The 12461-nt window shown below is 39.2% G+C and overlaps 1 protein-coding gene across 1 annotated transcript in view; it reads left to right on the top strand.

Moving 5' to 3' along the window:
- The window catches only part of ANTXRL (ANTXR like), a 96566-nt gene that overhangs the window by 68586 nt on the left and 15519 nt on the right, over positions 1-12461 (top strand). The gene's annotated exons all lie outside the window — the stretch shown is intronic.

Consider the following 12461-nt stretch of genomic DNA (forward strand, 5'->3'; position numbering starts at 1 on the left):
AGAGAGAGAGAGAGAGAGAGAGAGAGAGAGAGAGAGAGAGAGAGAGAGAGAGAGAGAGAGAGAGAGAGGGATTCATTTTTCACATGAGGTTGCTTATTTCTTTCTGATTTTATGATGAGGCCTTCACTAGTCACATTTCCCTAAAAGTTAACAAAGCCAGCAATAAATCACTCAGATTGTACTTAGATTCTCTATTGTACCTAGGAGGTAAGTAAGAGTTTGACCCTTAATGGGATATCAGCAGAAGCTTCCATGTTCTTCCAGTTCAGAAATTGAAAGATGAACACCTCTGGCACCACACAGTCTTTTTGCTGGTTTCCCTGAATGAGGATTTCTTGGGCAGCTGGACTTCAGGCTTCGTATTGACTTTAGGTCTGCCTCTGGGTCCTTGAATGGGCCTTTTAGTCCCAGCTGTATTTTGATAGAAGTTACATTATAGAATCTGATTTCATCCCATGCCTTTCCCTGGCGCTGCGAGTAGATTTCTGTCACCCACGACACAATGCCACCACTGTGGTCAGGGCAGCCCAGAAACATTTCCAAACAAGGATACTCAGTTACTCGCATGTAAAGTGCTCCTGGGTGGTAAAGGGAAGGACCAAAAAAGATCAAGACTGAGGTTAATTAAAACGGGACAAGCCAAATAGAGGGCAAAGTCAACGAATCAAATGTTCATCAAGGCAAGAGGACAGAAAAGGTCTTATTGTCGGGCAGCATTAGAAGCCAGCACTCCTTTGTGGCCAACAAAATTAGCTTGAGTTGGCAAAGGTTGAAAAGGAAGTAATAAATGATCCCAAATCATTCTATTTTCCCGAAAGCAATTATTTGAAGCTGAGATTACAGAGAGGGAAATAATATGGGCCAGTGCATAGGACCTTGGACTGGGAATCAATGGTGCTGGATTCAATGCTCTACCACTGATAGGTTTTGTGATCATTTATCTCTTAGCCCCTTTGATCTCAGCTACTCCATCCCACATTAGCAGATACCATTAGGATAAATGGGAATATTTATTTAATCATTTTTAATTCTTTGGAAAAAAGGTACTTTGGGGCCCAAGATATTATTATGATATATACCTTTTATTTTTTTTCTGAGTAAGAAAATCAATTTATTGATTATGTTAGCACAGGACTTCCCAATTCCAGATCTAGCTTTTTATCCACTGTGCTTCCTATCTATCTTTTTTTAAACATTTATTAATATTTATTTTTTTAGAAAAGTTAACATGGTTACATAATTCAAGCTCTTACTTTCCCCTTCACCCCCCGAGGTCCCCCCCATGGCTGATGCATATTTCCACTGGTTTTAACATGTGTCATCAATCAAGACCTATTTCCAAATTGTTGATAGTTGCATTGGTGTGGTAGTTTCGAGTCCACATCCCTAATCATGTCCACCTCAACCCATGTGTTCATGCAGTTGTTTTTCTTCTGTTTCCACTCCTGTAGTTCTTCCTCTGAATGTGGGCAGCATTCTTTTCCATAATTCCCTCAGAATTGTCCTGGATCATTGCATTGCTGCTAGTACAGAAGTCCATTACATTCGATTTTACTACAGTATATCAGTCTCTGTGTACAATGTTATTCTGGTTCTGCTCCTTTCGCTCTGCATCAGTTCCTGAAGGTCTTTCCAGTTCACATGAAATTCCTCCAGTTTATTATTCCTTTGAGCACAATAGTATTCCATCACCAACATATACCACAATTTGTTCAGCCATTCCCCAATTGAAGGGCATAACCTCTTTTTCCAGTTTTTTGCCACCACAAAAAGTGCGGCTATAAAATATTTTCGTACAAATCTGTTTATCTATGATCTCTTTGGGGTACAAACCCAACAATGGTATAGCTGGATCAAAGGACAGGCATTCTTTTATAGCCCTTTGAGCATAGTTCCAAATTGCCAGCCAGAATGGTTGGATCAGTTCACAACTCCATCAGCAATGCATTAATGTCCCAATTTTTCCACATCCCCTCCAGCATTCATTACTCTCCCCTTCTTTCATTTTAGCCAATCTGCTAGGTGTGAGGTGATACCTCAGAGTTGTTTTGATTTGCATTTCTCTAATTATTAGAGATTTAGAACACTTTCTCATGTGCTTATTGATACTTTTGATTTCTTTATCTGAAAATTGCCTATTCATGTCTCTTGCCCATTTATCAATTGGGGAATGGCTTGATTTTTTTATACAATTGGTTTAACTCCTTGTATATTTGAGTAATTAGACCCCTGTTAGAGTTTTTTGTTATAAAGATTTTTCCCAATTTGTTGTTTCCCTTCTGATTTTGGCTACATTGTTTTAGTTTGTACAAAAGCTTCCTTCTCCAGCTCATTTTACAGATGAGAAAAATAAGGCAAACAAGATTAAGTGATTTGCCCAGGGTGTCACAACTAATAAGTGTTCAAAGTCAAATTTGAACTCAGAACCTCCTGACCCAGAGCCAGTTCTCTATCTGCTATACAACCCAGCTGCCTTATCTGTTAGACATCTACCTACTCTAAGACTTACAAGATGGGGAGCAACTAGGTGGCTCAGTGGATGGAAAGCCAGGTCCAGAAATAAGAGATCCTGGGTTCAAATATGACCTCAGACACTTCCCAGCTGGGTGGCCCTAAGAAAATCATTTAACCCCAGCTGCTGAGCTTTTGCCACTCTTCTGCTTTGAAATCAATAATTAGTAATAGTTCTAAGATGGAAGGTAAGAGTTAAAAAAAAAACACTTACAAGATTCAGATCAGGTAACCAGTATATGCATGAATAGAACTTTCCTAACTGAGTTTCCTTCACCAATGAAATCACAAATCTAGAAACCCCGCCCCTTACTCTTCCTACGAGAAAATTATTTTGGCCACTTTAGTTTTTAAAGCTATTTTTTTAATGTAGTAACTAACACTTCTTGGTGCACTTGATATTATACAGTTTCTAACATACAAAGGTGGGAATTTCATGGATATATTGGAATCCATGAGAATAGCAAGGTACAGAAAATATTTTGGAAAAAAATAAAGGGTCTTTTTATCCTAGGTTATAGATAGTTAATCCAGATCCTATAAAGGAGTGTGGTTATGTGCCTGGTTTGTATCATGCACTGATTCATCAGTGTGACTCAGGTTGTGTTTCCAGACCCATGACTTGTCATTTCATATGACCCATGTTTCCATTCCATAATATGAGGAAAACAATCATGGAATGGCAGTGTGGTGTAGTGGATAAGGTGCCAGCCTTGGAGTCAGAAAGACCTGGGTTCAAGTCCAGCCTCTTAATAACTCTTGGCAAGTCCATTGGTACCTTTGGCAACTCTCAAAGCTAAGTTTCAGAGAAGGCAGTGATCCATCTGCAGTAGTAGACAAAGTTTCCTCATACTTCCCTATACTGATTAAATTGTAGATGTGGTAAAAATTAGTTAGCAAATAATAGAAAGAGATTTTGATCTTTTTTTTCTAAGTATAGAGAGGAATGGTAGCTATCAGGAACTAGCAACCATAGACAGCCCAGCCTGCCTCAGAAAGCACCCATCTGAGGCAACAAATAAAGTTATTAGACTTTTCCCCATGTTCTATCTCATAGCCAGATCTGTTAGTTTAGTATCTAACTAACTCTCTGATTTAGCCACCTCTACCTGTTGTTTTTAGTGGTGCCACTCTAGGACCAAGCAATACAAGTATAATCTGTCTTCTAATGTTGTTTAGTCATGTTCAACTCTTCATGACTCCATTTGTGGTTTTCTTGGCAAAGATACTGAAGTGGATTGCCAATTCCTTCTCCCGCTCATTTTACAGATGAGGAGTCTAAGGTAAATAGGGTTAAGTGACTTGCCCAGGGTCACACAACTAAGAAGTAGCTAAGGCTAGATGTCTTCCCACCTCAAAGCTTGTTGCTCCATCCATTGCACTATTGTACCACCTAGCCATTCCCCTTCCAATGACAGCCCTTCCAGTACTTAAGGACAGCTACATTTTCCCTCTTATCTCCAGATGCTAGTTCCTCCAAGCAAACTTTCTCTGTCCTTTTTACCAGTTGTAATCCCAGTTGCTTACTTTGGACATACTAGCCTATCAGTTGTCCTTCCTAAAATGTGATACCTCTACCCTGGACACAACACTCCAGAGGTGGTCTGATCAAGGCAAAAGGCAGTGAAGCCTTCCAATCTTTTGTTCTGGGCATTAATGCAATATATTGCATTGCCATTTGGGGCCATCATATTGTACCATTAATTCCCATTGAAATTGTGTCTCTTGTCTCCTCCTTTAGATTGTAAGCTCCTTGTGAGGCTTATTTTATTCTCTGTACTTGTATCCCCAGTGACTAGCACAGTGCCTGGCACTTTATAAATGTTGGTTGATCACTTCATTTATTAACTGTCCCTTTTAGCTTTGTGATTACATCTATGTAATTAATAAAGGTTAATTAATTATTATGATTAATAATAATAATAATTAACTCAATAAGGAAATGGTACTCAGAGTTAGATATTTAACAAAAACATAAAATATAGGGAAATGAAGTTATTATTTCATAATTCACAAAGCCAAAATGGCGGATATGTGCTATCCCAGCCTCTATGCAGAATGGTTTTTTTGAGATTTAGTTTCAGAGTAACTCTTTAAGAAAGGTCTTGATTGGATCCAAGTCCTATTCCTCCATTCCATTTGAGGGTTCTTTGTCAGTAGAAGGACTGTGAGGAGAGAAAGGACCACTGGAATGTGGAGAACATTGATGAGGTAGGAAAAGAGATGGGCCTCAGTATTTCCTGGAGCCCTAATTAAATCAGGTTTCTGAGAAAACTAATCATTAGCCTTGCCTTTGAAGGGGTCTGTGGTGAGAATATCAGACAGTGGGGGGCTAGGGGAAAGGACTATTGAGAGGAAGTGGATATCTCCCTCAGGCCACCATCATTTTAAATAAAGTAGTAATTTGTGGGAACACATTCTATCCCCACGTCCTGGCCAGCAGGCATTTAAATAGGTATCTCTGTGTAAATGTGCTTCTTGTCCAGTCTTTTTTGTTCATGCATGAGGCAGGTAAATCCCACACCATCTTGGGTGAGGCTGTCACAAGCCTTGTTTATGGACTCTCTAAACAAGAATGGACCTAGTAGCCATTGAGACATCTTAAGATGCAAGAGATTTTTTTTTTTGGGGAAAAAAAGTTTGACCATAATTCTTGGATTCAAATTTCACCATTAGGGGATGTGATGAGAGGACTAGATACTCTAATAGGAAATAGACTTTAAACGTACCTATTACAATACAAGATCTTCAGATAATGGGGACAGCACTGGCTTTGTGCTGGCTTTGGAATCAAAGGACTTGAGTTCAAGACACAGACTACCTGTGTGACTTTGGATAAGTCACCCACCCTTTCTGGGCCTCAGTTTTCCTCATCTGTAAGATGAGAGTGGCTAGACTAGGTGAGCTCTGGGAACACTCTAAATTTATAGCCCTATGACATTAATTTCCTCATCTCGATGTCTTGCCAGTTAGACACTGTACTAGAGGATTAGTCACCCTGAAGAAGCTTGGATTTTAGTACTTAATGGATAGAGAGGTTATTCTCGTGTACTTTCTGAAAGAACTATTAAGATCTTTTAATAGGAAAGGAAAATGAAAGTGATACTGAAAAAAAGCAGGAAAGGGTTACAATTAATGGAGTCTGAGAAAGTTTGTTTCTACATGAACAAGACAAAATCTTAGTTTCGAGAGACCTACAGAAACAGAGTATCCCAATGGGTATAGAAGGGTTAACATTCCTTATCCAAAAGAGTCATTGCCACTCTTAGTTCCGCCTCCACTAAGGTCTTGCTCTGAGGTGTGGTCATAGCAAACAGGTGACCCAATGTCCTCAAAGATCGTTAAGTGAATATAAGCCTTGGCAGGCTACCATATTGGAAACAACTTGAATGTGGGCCTATTGTTGGTCAATATAAGTGGTTCCCAAACTTTTTTGGCCTACCGCCCCCTTTCCAGAAAAAAATATTACTTAGAGCCCCCATCACATACTATCACCGCCCCTTACAGTTATTCACCACTCCCAAATGCACCTGTGGCCATCACCACCTCCCTGGATCACTGCAGCACCCAACAGGGGGCGGTGGCACCCACTTTGGGAATCACTGGTCTATATGATATGTCTCCCATCCAAAGAACTACCTGGTTGAGTTTGTAGAAGCTTCTCAGAATGTCAGTGGAGGGGATGAATTTTTTAGCCACAGCAAGTCTCAATGAAATCATAGAAATGGGTGGGATATTTATTAGGGATAGAGAGAATATTCACATTGATGAAATCATAGGTCATTAGAATATTGAAATGGCTGATTCCATAAGTGAAGTAGATACCAGCCTTGGACATCCCATTCCTCAGAAGTAAAAGTCCTTCTTGGCACATCTTTGGGCCATTTACAAAAAAAAAGATCCTATTTAGTGGTTCTTCTAAGAAAGTAATGGCACTCAGGGCCCACTCACCTATAGACTTCCAGAAGGCTACCTTAGATTCTACTTTGTGGATCAGAATTCTCTATAAACTATAACTCAAAAGCCCCACTGACATGTTTACTTTTGTTAGTCATCCAGACGACATACTTCATATAAAGCAAAGGAATTTAATGAAATAACATAGCAACCAAATATAAGAACATTCTTCCCATCAGTCTTGAGTTCTTTCTCACACAAATCTCTATATATTCAGTGGGAAGACTGAACATGCATAGTGAGCCGGAGTGGAGCACACACCCACTTAATAAATGTTCTTTGAAAAAAATTTTTTTAAAAAAATGTTCTTTGAATGGAAAGAAATTCCATGCCATAAATGGTGGTAATCTGATTAGCCTTCACCTATTTAGCTGACAGGATGTTCTTCTCATTCTTTTGAAAGGAAAAACAAAACAGAAAAGATAGAAGTAACCTGGAAAAAGTAGAAATAGAACCTTGCCTTTTCTTCTCCTATATCAATGGCAATTTGTTTCTAAACTTCTCCTTTTTCTCATTATTGGCCAAGAATGTTCACGGTCTTAAGTGCATAAGAAGTTCAGAAAGTTAAATCATTTTTCAAGTTTGGTGTTGAGCTGAGCAAGAAAGAGGTAATGCTTCCAAAATGCCTGTTTAGTTGCTTGTTTCAGCAAATCCATTGATTTCTGCACTTCAGCACATAATATCACAGGAAACTCTGAAAGGCTTGGTTGACCAAAAACCTCAGCTAAAAAAAGACTGCATTTTTTTCAGCAGAACTAGTCTTGTTTACTTAGAGTTTTATAAAATGAAAATCTCCTCTTGCCCCATTCCCTCCTTCAGCAGCTAGAAGCAGTTGGCTTACCAAGACTCCATCAGTAGGCAGAAGTAGCTAGGTTCTCCTTTCAAATCCTTCCCTGCAAAAATGGAGGTATTGCCCCAATTGGAAGATTAAATTAGTTATTGTTGTAGCATCATGGTAAAGGAAGAGAGCATTTGGAGTTGGAGGACCTGGGCTCAAATCTCAGCTCTACTATTAACTAATTGTAAGACCTCATTTCTCTGGAGCCTATCTTTGTGATCAGACTGCACCATACCAGTCCTGTTCATGTTGGCGGTGATGCGATGTGGTAGGAAATGCCATGTCTGGAATCAGAAGAAACCCAAATTCAAATCTTGGTTCTGTCACACTTTCTGTGCAACTCTGGGCAAATCATCCTCTCCATACCTCAGTTTCTCCATCTATAAAATAAAAGAGTTGAATTAGACAACTTCTGTTTCTAGTAACTTCTTACTGGAGAAGATATTAAGAAAGAGGCAAAGGACAACTACCATTGAAGGGTCTTCCTACTCTGATCCCAGACTCTCTCACCTACCTTACCTTTCATGAAAACATTACACTATGCTCCAGCCCACCTGAACTTCTTCTTAGCTCCCATACATGACTCACATGCTACCACCTTGGAGACTATCCTTATGCTAATCCCACCCACCCACCGCAACCCTCAGCTCTATCTTCAAAGTCCACTTCAGATGCCATGTCCTACCTAAAGGAATTTAGTAAGCACCCAGGAAATATCTATTGAGTCAGAGTTCAACCCCTGCCCTGCCAAGACAATAAATCCATCAACTTTTCTAAGTCTCAGTTTACCTGTCTGGAAAATGAATAATCATATAACTGTCTACTTCTGTAGGATTTAAATTAATGTCCAACACTCCAAGTATTTATTTTATAAAGTTTATTCATAATCACTTGAATTAGAAGGAATAAAAAAGAAATAGAAGCATAAAAACCTAATTATCTAACAAAATTAAAACCACATGAGCAAGTTCTCCTACCTCTCACCTCACCTCCACAGAGCACTATTACCAAAAGAGAGAGCAAGAGGCAGGGCAACACAAAATTTATATCCTCCCTATGTCAGCACGTAACATGAGAAGGAACATGGGATGCTGGGAATTGAAGTTCTAAGGTACAGAAATTAATTACACAATCCCCCCCTGATTCCCATGGAAAACAAGTATGTAGACATCTCCCAGATTTGCATGCCTAGTTTCCTCATGGAATCAGTACACATAACCATCTTATATCTCTAAAGATCTTTAACTAGAGGTACATAGAATTTTGCACTTTCTAAGGGGAAATTATAATAATTTGGGGATATGAGGGAAATAATCAGAATTCAAATAAAAACTAATGATAGCTAGGCACACACATTGACAAAAGGCCAATTAGGGGGAAGTCCCCTTTGGCATAAGAGTGTATATTCAAAATAAATGCATTCAAACCCCCACCCCCCATGATTCAATTTTACTACATCCCAAAGTTCATTCTGGATCTTTTGGTACAATGTGAGGTTTCTACAGGAATCTCCTTGGTGCCTTCTCCAAACAGTTCACTTTCTTGATTAGGGGAGATAGCAAGTTTTCTTATCCTAAATTTTCTTATCCTAAAATTACTCTCAAACAAAAAAAATTTATAAATGTAGAATTATATTCCAATTATACACTTCAGTGGGTCATAATAATGGTAATGAGAAATATCTGTACAATGATTAGTTCCCTGATAGAGTGACATATAAATGCAATGTTTTGATTATGGTAATCAAAGTAAGTTTCGAAGTCCTTGGCCCTTGAAGAGGGGACTTTTTAGTTGTTCATTCATTTCTCTGTTCATTCACTGATCAACACATTTTAAGTGAATGTCTATTAGAATGCCAGGAAAAAGCAGAATTTGAGATGGGCCTGGAGCAATGGATAGGAATTGGGTGGAGGGATTCAGTTTCCAAGTAAAGAAAATAGCATAATCAAAGGCAGAAGGCAGGAACACATGGACCATCTCCTCAGTGATACCAAGTGGTATGGTTTAGTTGAAGTTTAGGGTTTGTGAAAGAACATAATCAGGGCTAAAGGTGGAAAAGCAGATTGATCAAATTCGGAGAGCTTTCAGTTATTTGAAGGAATAGGCATATTGTGCTAGATACTGAGGGAATTTGAAAGATAAATAAGACACAATCTCTGTCCTCAAAGGAACATACAATCTTGAAATCTGGAGACATACTGAAAATTAGAGGATCATAAGTAGAAGAGAACAAAATGAAATATTTGAGATCAGATAAAGGAGGGGTGATTTACAGCTTGAGGAGAGTGTGACGAGGAATCAGGGAAGGTTATATAGAATAAGTAGTATTTGCACTGAGTCTTAAAAGTGTAAGGGGCATAGTAGATAGAACACTGGTCCTGGAGTCAGGAAGACCAAATTAGATCCAACTTCAGATACTGTGTGACCCTAGGCAAGTCACTTAGCCCTGCTCGTTTCAATTTCCTCATCTGTAAAATGAGCTGCAGCAGGAAATGGCAAAGCACTCCAGTATCTTTGCCAAGAAAGCCCCAAAAGGGGTCACAAAGAGTTGGACATGTCTGAAAAACAACTGACTTCATTTTATTTATTTTTTAATCATACAAAACATTTCTATGTTGTTCATTTTTGTAAGTGAATAATCATATAAAACCAAAAACGCAAATAAACTAAAGTGAAAAATAGTATGGTTTGGTCTGTATTTCCAGCTAGAAAAGTGACTTAGTAAGGTCTTTGTCATAGGAAGATTATTTCCATGGCTGTATGGTCTTTTGTCTTCTGGAATATTCCCTGTTTATTACCCTTCCTCAAAGCTGACTAACAGTAGTTCTGGAATCCTCAATGGAGTGTGGTGGCTGCATCAAGAGTATTTTGTTTGCAGAATAAAGAAAGGCAATGCAAATAGAACCCCAGAGGGGGAGGGGAGCAAGTGGGGCCCTTTGTACCTCAAAAAATCTAGGAAAATTCACTGAGAGGGGAGGCTTCAGATACCTTGATGAGGCATACACATATTTCTAAATGTCTTTTGAAGCTTCCAAGAGCTCATAAGAGAGTTCCCTATGCAGCCACATACCCCTTTCTTTTGATCTTTCTCTTTTCTTCTTTCTCATTTTCATTATATATGCTTTTATAGTCAAGAATTTTATTTTCTAAAAAGAATCTCTAATGCCTAGTGAATTGCATCACCTTCTGTAGTCTCTGACCATAATACCATATTTTTTATAACTTCATGCTAAATAAATGTTTGTTGAGTGACTGACTAAATTCTAGGTTACCTATTCAATTTTTATGCCAAGTGTTCCATTTTGTGCTATTGCAAATACAAGAATACTTTCTCCCAAAGTTATTATGATTTCCCCATTGCCAAATCAAATGGCTTTTCCTTATAGATCAGAATTAAATTCTCTTCCTTCAGTGAAATCAAACTGTCAGTTTGGCACATTACCTTTTAAAAACCTCTGGAAGAAGGGGCAGGTGGTGGCTCAGTGAATAGAGAGCCAAGCCTGGAGAGAGGAAGTCCTGAGTTCAAATTTGACTTTAGACACTTGTTAGCTATATGACCTTGGGTAGGTTGCTTAACCATTGCCAAGCCCTCACTGCTCTGCTGCCTTGAAATCAATGCATACTATCAATTACAAGGAAACGTAAGGGTTTTTTAGAAACTGGAAGGAGAGGAAGAAATAGTAGAAGTGAAGAAAAACTAAAACAAAGGAAGTTAAGACTAATAAATTAAAAACCATCTTGGTGCTTTCTCCTAAGTAATTGAGTCAGCTTTAAAATATTAGAATAGAAGTGAGTACCATGCCATCTTGTCTAGTCAAGATGCTGGCCATTTGTATTTGACTTGATGGAATGCATGCCATCCAGAGCAAATTTAGCTTTCTAAACTCCCATTACTCTTCTGTCCAGCGGACCCAAGGCCAGGGATTGGGGGGAGTAGGGAAGGGCAAGAGAAAAAGAAGGGAAGAGAAAAAGGAAAGAGAAAGGGAGGAAGGGAGAAGAAAGGGATAAAGACAGAGGAAGGGAAAAGAGGAAAGGAAGACAGAAAGAGAGAGGGAGGGAAGAAGAGAAGAAAGGAGAGGAGGAAGAGGGAGGGAGGGAGAGAGAGAAAGAGAAAGAACACAGTTCTTCTCCCTTTGGCATTCAGCAGATCATAAAAGGAAGAAAGAAAACAGAAAAGGCTGAGGAAGATAATATTTCATTCCATTCCTGGAGTTAGTAGTTTTGGTTCCTGTTCCTCACTCTCCAGAGCTCTATGGATCAGTGTCTGTGACCCCATCAGAAATCTGCCCAAATTCCTGTGGAGGCCAAGTTCCCTGCTTTTAGAAACCCTGGAGGATAAAGAGAACAAGTCACATACTTAACATTACATCATATTATCTGGGGTATTTTGCTCTCCCAACTACAAAACGGGGGTTATGTGGTCAGATTCTCTACTAACCCAAGATATTTCCCGGATCTATGGCTGTAAAGGACAGACCACTGACTCAGGGTCTGGGCTCAGCCATTTTGGGGTTGTAGGACACTAGGGGTCACATAAGCTCTCTGAGGCTCAGGGAAAACAAGGATAAGAATGCTGGCACTCCCTCCCTCCTTGTCTGCTGTGGGTATCCAGTGAGATGACTCAAATACTATACTTTGAGACTTAATTAAGCCCTATTGAAATGGGGATGGTTAAAATTAGATCAATAATAATAACAGCTCACATCTGGCTAGAATTGTTCAGGTTTGCAGAGCACCTGATGTGTTTGATTTTTTCTGATCCTCCCAATATCCCTGGGAGTGGGTGCTATTATTTATCCCTGCTAATCAGTAGTCAATAAGCACCTACTGTGTTCTAAGCACAGGCTATGAAAAGTTGCACACAACTGAACAACAATAAATTCTGAGAATATTTCTTTATTTAGATAAATAAAGGGTTCCTCAGGCTTCATCAGACTGCCAAAGGAGGCTACAATACAAAAAAGGTCTCCTGCAAATGTTGAGGCTTCAGCTAAATCCTGACAGAAACCAGGGATCCCAAGAAGCAAGCAATGGGGAGGAAATGCAGTCTAGACTTGGGAGACAGAGTGATGTATGAGGATCAGCCAAAAGACTCGTGTGGCAAGACTATGGAGGGAATTAATAAGGCTCAGTATAAAGGCAGAACAAGGACAGG

The sequence above is a fragment of the Gracilinanus agilis genome, chromosome 2 (assembly GCF_016433145.1).
Source record: "Gracilinanus agilis isolate LMUSP501 chromosome 2, AgileGrace, whole genome shotgun sequence".
Lineage (NCBI taxonomy): Eukaryota > Metazoa > Chordata > Mammalia > Didelphimorphia > Didelphidae > Gracilinanus > Gracilinanus agilis.